Source organism: Gopherus flavomarginatus (genome assembly GCF_025201925.1).
Source record: "Gopherus flavomarginatus isolate rGopFla2 chromosome 13 unlocalized genomic scaffold, rGopFla2.mat.asm SUPER_13_unloc_2, whole genome shotgun sequence".
Lineage (NCBI taxonomy): Eukaryota > Metazoa > Chordata > Testudines > Testudinidae > Gopherus > Gopherus flavomarginatus.
The window spans coordinates 1,336,000-1,352,855 of NW_026114610.1; the positions used below are offsets into that span (position 1 = coordinate 1,336,000).

The 16,856-nt window shown below is 47.0% G+C and overlaps 2 non-coding genes across 2 annotated transcripts; both read left to right on the forward strand.

The window, feature by feature from the left end:
* Positions 1-12,671: 12,671 nt before the first annotated feature.
* Positions 12,672-12,753, forward strand: TRNAS-AGA (transfer RNA serine (anticodon AGA)). Its single transcript has one exon. It is a non-coding gene; the product is annotated as a tRNA-Ser (tRNA).
* Positions 12,754-16,085: 3,332 nt separating this feature from the next.
* Positions 16,086-16,157, forward strand: TRNAE-UUC (transfer RNA glutamic acid (anticodon UUC)). The gene has a single exon. It is a non-coding gene; the product is annotated as a tRNA-Glu (tRNA).
* Positions 16,158-16,856: the final 699 nt, after the last annotated feature.

Sequence of the window (16,856 nt, forward strand, 5' to 3'; positions counted from 1 at the left end):
GATCCACAGAAAAGGGATCTTCAATCAGCTTCAACTGGACATCGTCGTCTTTAGACAAAGTAAGTCTTCTGTCAAATTCTTCAATCAAAAGATTGATGTGCTTTGCATATTTTTCTCCTAACTCAGCGTGTTTGTGCTGAGGGATACACTGTGCACAAGTGGGAAAGTGACACATTTCACCTTTTGACAGCCGACTTCTGAAAAGTTTCAATTTCATTTTGAAAGCTTTCACTGCTGCACACATTTGAAATATAAGTTGATTTTTTCCCTCTGAAGTTGAATGTTGAGATCATTCAGGTGTGCTGTAATATCACAAAAGAAAAAGAGATCTTGATTCCAGGACTCATTTTCAAGCTCTGGGAATTTTATTGGCCCATTTTCTACGAATTTTGCTACCTCCTCTTTCAAAGGAATGAAACAGCGGAGCACTTTTCCTCGACTCAACCACCTCACTTCCGTATGACTGCACTCAGTGTTTACCTCTTCAAGAAGGGCTCAAAATGTCCTATGTTTTAGTCCTCTATAACGGATGTAGTTTACAATGGAAACTATCATTGACATTACATGCTCAGATTTTAAGACTTTCTACACAAAACCTGCTGATGTAAATGCAGTGATGTTTGGTTATTTGTCTCCCAATAAATTCTTCAAGAAGAGTAACTTCTCCGACATTTTTTCCACACATAACTGGAGCACTATCAGTACAAATGGCCATCAAGTTTGTGAAATCTAATCCTGACTTATCATTCATGCACTTTATCACTTCACTGGAGATTTCTTTTCCGGTTGTGTGACCTGTCATGGAGCACATGCCAGCAAGTTCTTCAGTAATTTCAAAGTTATTATCAATACCTCTAATAAAAATAAGAAGTTGGGCGGTGTCTTTTAAATCGGTGCTTTCATCCCTAGCTAGGGAGTAAAAGCAGAATTCACTGACTCTCTGCTTTAACTGATCACTTAGATTGGTAGAAATGTCAGCTATTCTTCTCTGTACCGTCATGCGTGCTAGACTGACATTCTCAAATATTTCCCTCTTTTCTGGACATAACTCAGATACAGCAATCAAGATACACTTTTTTAAAAACTCACCTTCTGTGAAGCATTTCCCAACAGCAGCAATTTCCTTAGACATTTGAAAGCTTACTTTAGTAACTGTATCATTCTCAGTATGTACGTATTTCTTCGTCCATTCAGTGTTGAAGACGCTGTGCTCTGATTCTCTTTTTCTTTTCACTCATGGTAGCCATTATGAAGCTCAAGATTTTATTGAATAAATTCATGCACAAGGGAAACACTCATAGTCACACACAAAGAGAAGAGATCTCTCACGGTGCATGGCCCACTAGCAAGGCACTGACAGTGTGTGGAAACCTGTAGAGGGGGAAAGAAACAGCGCGCATAGGGTGACCAGATCACAGCAGTAAAATAGAACCCATCCCCTCCCCTCTCAACCCCACCATCACACCCCTCTTCACTCCCTAACCCCTCGCTGGCTTGCTGCATCCCTCCTAGTCAGTGCCCCACTCACCTCTTTTCAATTCCTCTCTCTGCTGCCAGAAACCCCCATGCCCACCCTAGAATCCCTGCTGCCTCACTGCTCGCCTCTTTGCCCACTCGCCTGCCTCCAACTCACTGCTCTCCCCAATGCGCCCCCCCCCTCGAAGTATAAAGCCTCATTCAAAGACCCAGGGATCACTATATTACTGCACACAGCAGTCAGTGCAGTTGTAGATAAATCTCTGCATTATCCATTTTTGTATAACTTGTATATCACTTTGTATTGAACCTTGGTAGTATGTTATAGCGAGCCCCTAAGGTAGTATAATTAAGGTGAAAGAAAAATGTCTTTTTGCTAGAAGTAGAATAAGATCTTCCCTCCACTTGGTAATCAGTTGCCCTGTTGAATGAATGAGGTGTGAATGAGAAAGGCAAGGAAGGCAGCACTTCCAGACAGCTGCAACCCTTGTAGAGGGGCTGGGAGCCAGAGCAAGGGTTCATATTACAAATAAGGCATAAATAGTCAACAGCGAGGATGATTGACCACAGGAACAAGCTACCAAGGAAAGCGGTGGATTTGCCATCTCCTGATGTCATTTAATGAAGACTAGATGCCTTCTGGAATGTGTTTGCCCCCAAAGTAGCTCTTGTGTCATACAGGAGGCCTGTGATATGCAGGGGGTCAGATTAGATACTGTAATGGTCTCTTCTGGCCATAAAGTTGACTAATGTCTGAGAAAACTGAGTGTAGCATTGAGAGCAGCGTCTGATGTTTTCCTGTCTAGCCAGCTTGCTTCCTAGAACGAATGCTCCTTGAGTGGGGTGATCCACAGGGAGTAGCTCAAACCTCCAAAGTGCCTGGCCAGGGGCAGGACATTAGCATAGCAAGGGAGGGGTGTGGCAGTGACATCACAAAGGCCTTTTGCAAGACCTCAGACTATTGGTCAAAGGTGGTGGGGAGGTGGTGGCCTCACAGAGAGCTGCTGATATCAGCCAGGCAGGACAGAGGCAAGGGGCCAGGGAAACCTCAGAGACCCCTGTGGCTTTGCTTCAGCAAGTCTCCTTCTCCAGGTCTCTCTTTGAGGACTGAGAGAGTATTCGGGTCCACGGATGTGAGCGCCAGGAGGAACCTCTTTTAAATTTTCTCCTTCCCTTTTGTCAAGGTATGATTCCCCACTCTGAACCTTAGCGTCCAAAAGATGGGGTACCTGCATAAACCACCATAAGCTTAATTACTAGCTTAGAAATGGTAGAGCTGCCACCCCCAAAAATATAGTGTTTTGGGACACTTTCTGGCCCCCAAACCCTTCCCTGGGGACCCCAAGACCCCAAACCCCTTGGATCTCAAAACAAAGGGAAATAAACCAATTCCCTCCTTTCTTCTTCCCAGATTCACCCCTCCCTGGGTTACACTGGGAGATCACTGTGATTCAAACTCCTTGAATCCAAAAACAGAGAGGAAATTCACCTTCCCCCCCTTCTCTCCCCCTCCCAGACTCTCCCTGAGAGAGAGACAGCGATCCTAACACAGAGAGAAATCAGGCTTTTCCTCCCACCTTCTCTCCTTTCTCCCACCAATTCCCTGGTGAGTCCAGACCCCGTCCTCTGGGGTCTCACACAAGAATAGAAAAAACAATCAGGTTCTTAAAAAGGGAAAAACTTTTAATTAAAGAAAGAAAAAAAGTAAAACTTATCTCTGTAAAATCAAGATGGAAAATGTTACAGGGTCTCTCAGCTTATAGACACCAGAGAGAACCCTTCCCCCAGCACAAATACAAGTTGCAGCAAACAGAGATACAATCCTTTCAGCAAAATACACATTTGCAAATAAAGAAAACAAAATACTAAACCGTCTTTCTAACTGGTACTTACTAAATTGACCAGAAGAGCCTGTATCAGAGAGATTGGAGAGAAACCTGGTTGCACGTCTGGTCCCTCTGAGCCCTCAGAGTGAACAACAACCAAACACTAACAGCACATACAAAGACTTCCCTCCATCAAGATTTGAAAGTGTCCTGTCCCCTGATTGGTCTTCTGGTCAGGTGACAGCCAGGCTCACTGAGCTTGTTAACCCTTTACAGGCAAAAGAGACATGAAGTACTCCTGTTCTATTAACCCTTAACTATCTGTTTATGACACCTTTTAGTGATTTTACTAGAAAACAACCGTCCCTGTTTAGAAGGTAAGAGCTTCCTCAAGGTTTGAAACCTGTTCAGTCTGATCCATTAGGTGACAGTTGAATTCTAGGCATGGAAAACACGAGCTTAAGGAGGCAGAATTTTATTCTGTACCTGGGATTTTGTCCCTCAGAATCACTGGGGACATTAGGGTTTGTCCTTTTTGTTTCACCTTTTTCTCCATCCATGCCTTCCTCCTTTCTCTTTGTCTCTTGCTTCTAGTGTCCTTTCACCTGTTCCCCTCCCAACACCAAGAGTGAGGGGTGTGTGTGTGTGTTTGTGTGTTGCGGGGGAGTGCTCTGCAGCTCCCACTGTGGGACGTCCACCCAAAAATGTGGGGGCTGAAATAGTGCTCGGGCAGTGATCCCCACCGGTGACCTGGGCCATCCTTTGGGCTCTCTGGTGAGAACCCTCGGCCTCCCGTCCTCAGTCTCTACCCTGACTGGCTGAGCAGGGGGTTATTGACAGGGAGGAGACTCAAGTCCTTGTTGTTCTCTTTTAAGACCAAGTAAATAAGTCATAACCACTTATATGTTTGATGAATTTTGCTGCTTCTCTGCATTAATGGTCTCTGAGCAGTTCATGATTCTCTCTAACATTGCAGTTCTCCTAAAATACTTGCTGAATAATTAGTATGCACTGTTGTTGGTATGCAGCTCATTCGAGAACACTTTATTCAGGTTGTTCAATGTCTGAAATTCAAGATCCGATGGTTTGTTTGTGAATCAGGGGTCCTAGTCCCTCTTGGGTCCTATTCCTAACTCTGCCAGTGACTGGCTGTGTGATCTAAGACAAGTCAATTCTCCTTTCTCAGCCTTAGCTTCTCCCTCTTTCAAGTAGGGATAATAATGATCCGCTCCTACCTACCTCACGGTGGGTGAAATGCGGGGATCCATTGGAGAGTGTCACTAGTGTAACCCTTCTGCCCCTCTGAGTTGGCAGCAACAAGGGCCGGGTTCAGTATCCAGGGGTTCAGTTTCAATAACACAATGAATAACCGGCTCGAGCCCCCACCCAGTGACCTGGGACAATTACATACCACCCCCCCTGGGTTCCTCTAGGAGGCAATACTTCCCCACTCGCAAGCACGGAGTCCGAGTGTAGCAAAATCCTTTTAATAAAGGAGAGAAACAATGCAACATCCCATTGGAGAAACACCACAAACAGGATAACACAAACCATGAGCAAAAAACCCCACCTCGAAGTACATTTGGCAGTGTCTAAAATCCATATCACCTCAGAGTTCAAAAGTTCATCTGCAGGGTTCTGCCCCACCCCCAGCCTGGGTGGAAATGGGGGGGGCACACAGGGTGTAAAAGGGGCACCTTACGTGGGCCGAGGCCGACTGCCCCGCCTCTCCGTGGAGATCTGCTGCAGCCTTCACCACGATCAGCTCTGCTCTGCTCCTCCAGCCATCCCCGCAAACTGCTCTGCTCCACTTGCTGTTCCACAAGCTGCTCCACCATATGCTCCACTCCACCAGCCGTCCCATGAACTACTCCAGCTGGCCCTACACATTGCTCAGTTCTTCTCTGCTGCACTAGGCCACTCCAACCATCCTGCAAACTGCTCTGCTCCACTTGCTGTTCAACAAGCCGCTCCAACCGTTCCACACACTACTCCGCTCCACCATATGCTACGCTCCACCAGCCGTCCCATGAACTACTCCAGCTGGCCCTACACATTGCTCAGTTCTTCTCTGCTGCACTAGGCCACTCCAACCATCCTGCAAACTGCTCTGCCAGCCACTTAGCAATATATCTCTTAAGTTCCCCCACTAGTTAACACAGCACTCAGTGATCTCAGCTCTTACTGATTTCAGCTTGTAGTAGTGGAGCCCCAGTGCTGGTGCAAAGTGAATTCAGCTCAGCAGCCTCTAGCTAGGTTCCAGAAAGGAGGTGCAATTGGTATGCCAGGCACTCAAAGGTGCCCCATACCATCAGGTACACATACCTATCCCCAACCTCTCTCAATTCACTGGGTTTTGGCATCCATGTCCCTTGTCTAGCGAGTGCTACTTAATTGATGTTGAGACTTTCTGTCATAAAGCAGTCTCATAGTTCCTCATTCACGTAATCAGGGTGACAGCACTTTATTCCTCCTGCCCCAGTAATGAAGAAATTGGGGATCTTAGAGCTGTCAAAATAACCATCTCAGGCTGCCATGGGCTATGCTAGGCAGGGTGGGTGTGCCAATGCAAACCCCTGAAATTCCTTTCCACACTCCCCATAGTTCACCACCAGATGTCAGGGTAGATCTCATCCTGACTCTGCTCACTTCCTCCCCCCAGTCGAGAATTTGTCGTCCCGACAAATCACATTCCCTAATATACCAACTCACTGGTCCCCTCCAAAGGGCCTCAGATAGCCCACTTTAGCTTTCACAAACCTGTGTGCTAAATGTATTGGCTCTTCACTAGTCACCCCAGGTGCATCGTAAGTTAACCGTTTCACTGGTCTTATTACCCTGTCTCGCCTATTGAGAATCCCTGTTGATGTGATAGGGGGGACACCCTCTTGAGTGACGGATGGAGAGGTTTCCCGTGAGGTCCCCTCAGATACTGACATAGGCCCCTGCATTTCTAGTTCTAACAGTGGAGGGTCAAAGGTGCTCAGGACATGCTCCATCTGTATGTCGCCACTGTCCAATAACCTGTGTATGTCATCACACGGGGGTCCCACCAGTGGCTCAGGAGTGTCAGGAATGGGCCTAAATACTTCTGCCATGGGGTTTAGGGTGAAAGAGGAGGTGCTCTCTTTTGATTCAGCTTATCGAGACTGAAATCTTGTCTTCATCCCAGGTTACACCACTGTTGTGTCTTCCTCCTCAGACTCACTCTCAGATGTGCTGAGTAGGTGTAGGTTAGCTGCAGGTGGCCATCTGTCACATTGGAAGGCGGCTTTGGTACAGCACCTTCGTTCTGCCCAGTTGCCCTCTTGTGGCCCATCTCATAAGGGGTGCCTACCAATTCCCCCACAGGGAGCAAAAGGTTTCTATGAACGGTCTTTGTCTGCTCTGGACCCTCTTCAGGTTTGATCTTGTAGACCGGCAGGTCTAGCTTTTCCATCAGCAAGTAAGGTATTGCCTTCCATCTTGCAGACACACCCTAGCATCATGTTGATGTTTGTTGCAGTCTCTGTTCTTCCAGGCTGCAGATATAGCTAAGTGATAAGCATCCCACAGCTTTTCTCGTAGTCGGGATACATATTGCTGATGAGTTTCATAGCTGTCGCCATCCTCTGATACACCAAAGCACAGGTATATGGGTAATCTTGCTTCTCGCCCAAACATCAAGAGATATGGGGTGACTCCCATAGCATCGTTCTTTGTGGCGTTGTAGGCGTGCACCAGAAATGCGACATGTTGTCTTCCGGTTGCCTTCTGCTCTGGCCGCAAAGTCCCTAACATATCTAATAGGATTTGGTTGAACCTTTCGGGTTGAGGTCCACCTTGTGGGTGATAAGGCATTGTCCTCAACTTTTTAATTCCTGCTGTCCTAGCACCTTCTAGTGCATAATATGAGGTATCGTATCACATTTACTCAGAGCAGATTATGACATAATAGACTAGCTGAAATAGTCTATTATATTTGTATTTTTTTATTTTGAAATTATTAAGAGCATCAACTACTTAGCTCAGATCGAAGCATCTTAGCTAATGTTTGTGATCTAAGTGTCTCCTCTTTGTGTGCGACGAGACAATTTAACACACTCTGACAAACAGGAGATGCTTTTGTTTTGCAACAAAATATTTTTGCAAAGAACTTTCATCCCACTTGTTTTGATTTCGAGAAACAAACTGGTTTAGTCTGAAGGGGATTTTCTGACAAAAATGGTTTCAATGAAATTTCCCCACCATCTCGATTCCTGGGCTCTATCCCTGCCTCTGGGGGGGTTTGCTGTTTGTTAGAACAGGAGTCAGGACTGGTGGCTTCTCTTTCTGGCTCTGCCACCGCCTTGCTGTGTAGGCCCTTGGGTAGGTCACTTCCCTTCTCTGTATCTCAGGCTCCTCCCCATCTGTCCAATGGGAACAGGGACAATTCTCAAACTCTGGGCAGTCATGAGCTTGAGTGAGATAAGGGGCGTTAAAACCCTCTGTGAAGGAGAAAGGGGAGTTTCACGGTGTTTAGCACCAAGGAATTCTGAAGTTTGCTAAAATGTCTAGTCTGTGGAAACAAGAAATGGTCGGGACCAAACTTTTTAACCACTACCTTTTTTAAGTCCATTCAGGGATGTGAGTCCCTGTCTCTTAGGTACCTGGGGTTCCTTGCCAGCAGGACAGAAGAGGTTCCTGCCTCTGTTTTTGTGGCCTAAACAAACCAGGTGTTGTGCCCCAGGTCTCCTCTGAGATACCTGAAAAAGAACATCTTCCCATCCATGAACGGGACAGGACCTATCTTAGAAAGGGGAACAAAGAGACCCCTGAGACTTACAGACTAGCTAGCCTTACTTCCATAGCTTGAGAGATACTGGAATACATTCTTAAACAATCAGTTTGTCAGTAGCATCTACAGGATACTTTGGTTCTTAGGATTAGTGAGCGTGGATTTGTCAAGAACAAATCATTCCAAACCAATCCTCTTTCCTTCTTTGGCAGGGCTCCGGGCCTAGTGGAGGCCGGTAAACAGTAGATGGGATCTAGCTCGGTGTTATTAAGGCTTTTGACAGAGTCCCGTAGGACATTCTCACAAGTAAACGAGGGAAATGTGGTCTAGATGCAATCAGTGTGATGTGGGTGCAGAGCTGTTGAAAGCCTAGATTCCAAGAGCCCTTCTCCATGTCTGGCTGTCCAACAGAGAGGGTGTACCTAGTGGGTCCGGCAGGGATCAGTCCGGGGTCTGGTACTATTCAATATTTTCATTACTGATTTGGAAAATGGAGTGGAGAGCATGCTTCTAAAATTTGCAAATGACACCAAGCACTTTGGAGCACAGGACTGGAATTCAAAATGCCTTTAACAAATTGGAGAATTGGTCTTCTTGAGCCAAACTCCATAGCTGGGCCCCTCTCTCTAGACTGGGATAAAGTGAAACCCCAGAGCCAAACACTCCTCTTCCTGGACAGTGCGCTCGCCCTTGAATGGTCAGATGTTGCTTAGCACTGTCAGAGCAGCTTTGGCTGGGGGATTCTCCCAGAAATTTCCAATAGCGAGAAAGTATGAAATCCCCATCAATGAAACTCACCGCTCCATTAACTCCAGCATAGCACACTCCCTCTCAAAGGCAGGGGGAGCGGCCATGAGGGCCTGCTTGTAATTGCCAGCTGTGAGAGGGAGTGTGCAGCAGTGGTTAGCAAAGGGGCCTGGAAAGAAGGACTGCTGGGTCCCATCCATCCTTCTGACACTTGGTGTGATCCTGAGCCAGTAGCTTCCCCACCCCAGGCCTGTTTCTCATCAGTAGGGTTGGGGTCGCAGTTCCAACAGCCCAGGGGGGTTGGGAGGCTCCATGAAGGTGTGTAAAGTGCTGGGATTTCAGGATCCCAGAGGCGCTGTCACCCCCACGCTAGGGTGATGTTCTGCACCCCCTGCTGCTGGCCAAGTTTCTCCTTTCCCTGGCAAAAAGACAGACTCTTGTTTTCCCAAACAGCCGATCACCCAGTGTCATCACCCTGCCTAGGGAGTAGCTCAAACCTCTAAAGTGCCTGGGCAGGGGCAGGACATTAGCACAGCAAGGGAGGGGTGTGGCAGTGACATCACAAAGGCCTTTTGCAGGACCTCAGACTATTAGTCAGAGGTGGTGGGGAGGTGATGACCTCACAGAGAGATGCTGACATCAGCCGGGCAGGACAGGGCCGAGGAGCCAAGGAAACCTCAGAGACCCCTGTGGCTTTGCTTCAGCAAGTCTCCTTCTCGAGGTCTCTCTTTGAGGACTGAGAAAGTATTCGGGTTCACGTATGTGAGTGCCAGGAGGAACTTCTTTCGAGTTTTCTCCTTCCCTTTTCCTGATTTTACTAGAAAACAGCCATCCCTGTTTAGAAGGTAAGAGCCTCCTCGAGGGAAGGGGTGTCCTGGGCGTGTCACAGTTTGGATGCCAGTGGCCCCCCACACTGTAACGAAGTTCCCGCCACCCTGCTCTGTGTTCGCGGTGCGGGAGAGAGCAGCATTCCACGGCAGTGATTTGCTCCTGGCTGCCAGAGCAGAGCAGCAGGCTCAGCTGTCAGAACTTCCCAGAGCAATGAATGGGGCGGGGCCCATGGCTCTGTAGCAGGAATGCAGGACAGGCGAGTTCACGGCGGGCATTGTGGGATACTGGAGGAGGCCAGTTATGGTGATATAATGAACAGCAGCGTCTACTCTGTCACTTCAAGTTTGCTTCAAAAAGCTCTAGACCTTTCATCGAAGTTGTTTTATTTTGTCAGCAAAACAGGGCAGTTTTGTCGCCAGATGTGGCATTGCAGTGTGTGCACCAGCCACAAGCTGCCGACTGAGGTAGTGTTGTGTGTTTTTCACACACCTGAGCAACATAATTCTGCTGAAACAACTTTGTAGTGCAGACCTGGCCAAAGATTCACTCACAAACAACTTGTAAGGAAAACATCACCTGCTCCTCTGCTTTGCAGAATTCAAATACAAGCAAAGCTTGTCAGGCCCCAGTGGTGATGGCAGGGAGTCAGGTGTGGGCAAGCACTGTGTTTTAGCCACCCATGGGTTAGCTGCCTAAAGCATCTGTTTTGTAAACAGGAGATCCTAGGTTCAACTCCTGGTGATGCCTTGCTGACTGGTTGTTGGGGCACCTGCTATTGGCTACTGTCAGAAGAGAGGATTCAGAGCTAGATGGGCCTTTGGTCTAGCCCAGTGTGGTTTTTCTTATGGTTTAAATAACACTCACAGGCACTGATAATAGAGTTACTGAAAGTTTGGGAGTTAGCAGCGGGTAGGTCGGTGCTCCAGTCCCCACACAGATGACACTCTCCCTCTGGGACAGGGGCAGGTCTGAGCTCTCACCTGAATGCTCATTGTGGCTGTCAGAATCTGTGAGCAGCTTGTTTAGTTTATGCCAAAGGTTGAGTCCTGCTTTGTGCACTGTGTGAGAATGAAAATCCTAAACTGCCTCTTGAAATAACGAATGCAGCAGGACGTGTTATTGTCCCTGCCCCAAGGCAGACAGACCAATGGAGAAATGCCATCAAGTCCAAGGTAATAATCCACTGCCGTTTTACATTTTTTGCTTGCTAAACTCCTTATCTGCCTGGCCCAGGCTGTCCTCTGCCTCAGCTGCTGCTCCCAGCCTGCTCTAGAGTCAAACATGGAGGGCTCCCAGAGGAACAGAGACTGGGACGGGGCAGCAGCCTGGGTTGGGCTGGGAAGATGCTGGGAGTTCTGGTTCCCTGAGAACTGGCCCGGCTCCCTTCTCAACAGCGAACAAATCAATTCCACGTCCCCTCCCCAGAAAAATCAGCCTAGAGCCAAGGGCAGCCGGGGACGATTCCCTCTAGTTCCCACCGAGGCAGGAGAGAACCCAGGGTGTTTCTAGGAGAGCTTATGGAACTGACGTGGGGAAACCAGCCTTTAATAACAGGCAGTTCCAGTTTAAGCTTAGTGTTTTTAACAATTTCTACAACATTAAAAAACCCTTCAATCGTAGTGTCACCACCCATAAAATTGCTTCAGCCTTATAGGTTCCTAAGTGCACAACTAAACATCTCTTCAAATCCAAGGGAGTGGAGATCAGTCAATGTTCAGAGTCATCCCACATAAAAGAACCATGTTGTGGTACATACTGGCCCCATCATGTGGTCGTCGCCTTTCCCTCCTCTCTGTTAAAAGTTTTAGTATTTTGCACAGAAACTTTCTTCCCTCAGGAGAGACCTGGGAACCAGGGCTGCCAGCCAGACAAACACCTTTAAGAGGAGGCGTAATGTGTCAAAAAATGATTTCCCTCCTTCAGTTCACTGACACCCTGAAATGTTACTTATCAGGGCAGAGCCGGAGGACTGAAAGCAGCTACATCAAACCGCTGTGTAGCTAGCAGGAATGAACACAAACACTCCCTTGTATCTGAAGAGATGTTTAGTTTTACCCTTGGTAAACTACAAGGCAAAAGGGAAAGGTGATGGTGGTGTCAGATATAAAGAGTGAAACATGAAACAATCATCATAGTTATGCCCATAGCAACTGTAAATATTTCTAAATTCTTCTTATTATCATCAGTGTATTATTTTCTCTGTCATCTAGAAATTGACTAGATCTTGACCAAGAAATTTGGATCTTGACAAAACAATCAACTAGCCCTCATTAAGATAATGGACTTGACACCCACTCGGGTGTCTCCACGCAGGTTCAAGTACTAACAACAGTGGCACCGTACAGCCATAGCTTTTAATCAGGGCAATACATTGATACAAATTCCTGTTAAATCATTTCTCAGGCAGAGTCCATCGCCCAAATTCCTTAAGGCACTGGGCCACCATGTGGACGTTTCATGTCCCTCCTCAATTTCACACAGAGGCACAATTTCCTTTGCACAGATCCAATAACAGTAAAACCTCCCTGTGTCTCTTGTCTGAGCCAGGGCATTCAATTCCAGTGAACCCTTCTCTCCTGCAATGGCAATGGTCAGACAGAGGGGACATGGTCACCTGCATCCCTGCCAGGGAGATATTGGCTCGGCTCTTTCTTTCTGCTGCTGTTGTTAGTCCATGAAACATCAGGGATGGAATGCAAGGCTGAGCTCACACACCAACCCCTGAAACATTTCAGTGCCCCAGAGAAATCCTGCCCCCGGCTATTGGAATGATATGGTGGAGATTTGAATAGGAAAGGGACTGTCTGAATTGTCAGTGTGGGGAATGAACAACAATCTATAGCAATGTCGTTAGCCACAAACACACTAATCATGTTCCAGCTGGAAGGGAAATGGGCAGGAACTCTTGCTGTTCACCATGGACACACTTACACTAATGCACAGCCGTGAGTGTGCTGGGGAAGCTGGTCTGAGCCATTTGAAGCGACAAGTCTGTGAGAACAGAATCATTGTGTAGTGCAGTAGCTGTACATCAAGTAGTTGTAGCCGAGTGGTTAAGGTGATGGACTAGAAATCAATTGGGGTCTTCCCACGCAGGTTTGAATCCTGCTAACTATGGTGGCATTAGTGGGTTGTCAGTACTGTTGTTTTAATGCTGGAGCCAGATCTGGTCTCACTCTGAGGCTGTCTGTACTTAAAATGCTGCTGTGACACTGCTCTAGCACTACAGATTAGACAGTTGCTACAGTGACTGGATGGGTTTTCCATCCCTGTAATAGCGACATTGACAAAACAATCTTTCCTTTCATTTAGCACTATCTAACTATGGTTAGATAACTATAGTATAACTATGGTATAAGGATGATGGACTGGTCTAAAGTGCTAGTTATAAAAAATTTTTTTTCCAATCCCTTGGCTGTTCTGGTCTGTGCATAGAGATGTGATTTCACATCCCACTCCTGATATTACCATTAATTCTATCCGGAGAAAATGGCCTCACTTCAATCTCCTTTGCAACAATAGAACACCATTTGCTTAGCTTTTCTATTCCAGTAGCTGTGAGAGAAGCTCCAAACCAGGGGGAAACAGGGCCTGTTCTCTCGACCCATCAGTTTTTGTCTTCCTTCATTCCAAGCCATTTTCTGATACATCCGTATTTCCCACACTTCTATGAAACTTTAGAGTCATCATTTAATTGCCACACAACTGTACTTATGAAGTGAAGTGAAACACAACATTTTTTGGATATTCTTGCAGAAGAGTTTTGTTTTCTGATCTGGAATTGAACAGGGGCTACCCGAGGGGGACAATGCTGCTCCCTTTTCTTGACTCATCCAAAAAACATAAGTGTGTGGTGCCCTTTGTTTCCCTGTTCTTCAAACACCTGTCGGGGTGGCCTAGGGAGACTTGGTCCTGACTCTCAGGGTCCCTCCCTGCCCTACCTTTCTATGTGATTCTGTTGTGTGGGTTTGTGCTGTGTCGTTGTTCCACGCTGAGCTGTTTTGCACAGTGTCACTTTGCACTCTGATGCATTGTTTCGTGTTGTATGGTTTTTGCACTGGCTTGTGTTGAATGGGTTTGAGCTGAGCTCTTTTGCAGTGCGTCATTTTGCCCCATGGGGATGTTCATTTTCATGGTGCTGAATTGTCGGGCTTTGCACTCCTACGTGTTGTCACTTTGTGCTGTGGAATGTCAGTTCACGCTGAATTGTTAGATGTTAGATTGGGGTGTTTCCACTTTTGTTGTTGTTTGTATTGTATTGCGATGGCATCGAATTATAGAGCTGCACGGCTGCAAGGGCCCTGGAGAGGTCATGAAATCCAGCCCTCTCTGCTGAAGCAGAGCCAAGCAGAGACGATGCATTGGGGCCATGTGGGGTCAAGTGCCCACAGCAGTCGGCCCAGGCAGGGAGCAGAAGGAGGGAACCAGAGCCAGAGCAGGTTGTCTATGGGACCAAGTATATGCAGAGTATCCTTGACAGAGGTTTGTTCAACCTGTTCTTAAAAACCTCCGAGGACAGAGACTCCACAGACACCCTTGTGAGCCTATTCCAGAGCTTAACTACCCTCAGAGTTAGAAAACTGTTCCTAACATCTAACGTGAATCTCCCTGGCTGCAGATTAAGCCCATTACTTCTTGTCCTACCATCAGTGGACATAGAGACCAATTGATCATTGTCCTATTTATAAAGACCAAACTTTTCCCTCTGCAATCATCCGTTATATGGTTACTATCCTCTCTTCTTGCCTAGGGTACAATGGAAGAGGAGAAAATACTCTCTTAACATAGGATGCAAATGTCAGTTTGGTCTCTCTTCATGTTTTACTGAAGCTAAGAGAGAGGAAGAAACATGACCTGCCGAAGAGAACAGAGAGTTTGTTTCATTTTGATCTGTGAGTATTAGCAGAAGAGTGACACCTAAGGTTTGTTGCGACCACCCACCATGGGGCTTGAATTTATGACGGTGGGATTAAGAGTATCATGCTCTACCAACAGAGCTAACTAGATTTAAAGTCAGTCAACTGCCCAGTCGCAGTGTAGAAGGTGCCCTGAAGGTGTTTATTTGTGAACTGAGGTTCCCTGTCTGAGGCCTGGTCTACAATATGCTGTTAAACCGATTTTAACAGCGTTAAATCGATTTAACGCTGCACCCGTCCACACTACACTGCTCTTTATATCGATTTAAAGGGCTCTTTAAATTGATTTAAAGGGCTCTTTAAATCAATTTCTGTACTCCTACAAAACGAGAGGAGTAACGCTAAAATCGATATTACTATATCGGATTAGGGTTAGTGTGGACGCAAATCGACGTTATTGGCGTCATTATTTTACAGTAACTACCCACAGTGCACTGCTCCAGAAATCGACGCTAGCCTCGGACCATGGATGCACACCACTGAATTAATGTTCCTAGTGTGGACGCGCACAATCCACTTTATAATATCTGTTTTATAAAATCAGTTTAAGCTAATTCGAATTTATCCTGTAGAGTAGACGTAGCCTGACATTTGCCTTCTTTCCTGGTTTGTTATGTCTCCAGCGAGCAAACCAAAGCTGTCACTAGGCTGGTTAGATGCTGCTTTCTAGCCCAGTGAGCTGGGGTTGATTTAACATGCTGCCGCCATCAGCTGGTCAGAGCAACCAGGGCTGGAGGTCAGAATTTAGGATTCTCCCACCAAGGGAGGTGCTGTTGGACTCATCTAGTGGGGGAGAGTCTGAAAAAGTTTCTTGGTTCCCAGAGAGGGGGCAGACAAGCTGGTGCCACACACACATTTTCACAGGGAATCAGGCCCCCCCTTGGGAAAAACTCAAAAGAAGCCCAGACCCAGGAGTGTCAGAGAAGGGAATCACTGTTTGCTTTAAGAGATGGGTGAGGGAAACCTGCAGGTCCTTAGATCCCTTCAGCACCTTATAGAACCATTTGTGAGGAAAGTCTGGGGAAGCCAAGGAGGACAAGGAGAGGGAAAAAGGCCTTGCAGCTGTTGTGCAATCACCATGCTCTCAGCAGAAGGGTCCAGGGATCTCTGCTCTCAGAACACACAAGATGACAAAGTTCAGAGCCCTGTTGCACGGAGTCAGACTGCGATCAGCTCACAGTGAGAGGAAGCAACACCCCTCCCTTGGTCTCTATGCCAGAGCACCTATCATCTGAGTGTCCTTCCTGCAAGAGTCGGCTCCTGAGAGGGTTGCGATGGGGTAAATGAAGACAGAGGAGGATTGTTCCTCCTGGGTTTTTTTTTGCGTGGCTCTGTGATCCTGCTGGAGGAAGCATCCTTAGAGTTTATTTCAGTGGCTTGTGTTGGGCTGAGGTTGTGACCCTGAGTACAGGGGTTCCTGTACTCTCTGTTCTTAACCCCTCAGGGAGTGGACAATGGAGTACTGTCAGAAAGTGGATAGAAAGTAGCCTAAGAAAGTGTAGCATAAGTGAGAAAAAAAGCAACATTATCAGCTCCCTGGTGGTCTAGTGGTTAGGATTTGGCACTTTCACTGCCAAGGCGTGGGTTCAATTCCCAGTCAGGGAAAAGTGACTTCAATTAAAAAAACGCTTCAGTTATTTTTCACTTGCAATGTAAATAAATCTGTGGCTGTTTCCTGATTTCTCCATCTTCCCAGTGTCTCCATGGCAGGGCTGGCTCCAGGCACCTAGAGATGACCAATGGAATGGGGAGGCTTCTGTGGCTATTGGGTCCTCTCAGTCCCCCTTGGAGGGAAAGACTCACTGCCAAAAGTGGAAGAGGTAGAGCTGCTGCTGATTCCAGCTTTTTTATTTTTTTTTTCTCCTGGGGTGGCAAAAATGCTGGATCTGGCCCTGCTCCATGGAAGACAATTTGTTAAATCCCAGATGAGTGGAGTTCTATCAGTTCTCAGCCTGAGTCCTTAGGTCTTAATCCTGAGGATATTATCCCATCATGGGGCCATTTCCCTCCTCTCTTTCATACAGAAGCACAATTTTCCTTGCACAGCCACAGGAACAGCAAGATCTTTCTCTGTCCCTTGTGCAAAGCAGGGGGCCAAATTCCATGGAGACAATGGATGAGTTGGGGCCCTGGGCACATCCAGCCCTGGCAGTGAGATGTTCCCTCCCCTCTTTCTTTATGCCCCTGTTGTTATTTAATGGATTGTCTGGGATGGGGGAAAAGCTGAGTTCACTCCAGGTGAAGGGAAAAAAGGATCCTCAAAGTCTCAGGACCCAACCCCTGCTACCAGGATCACTGAGGTGC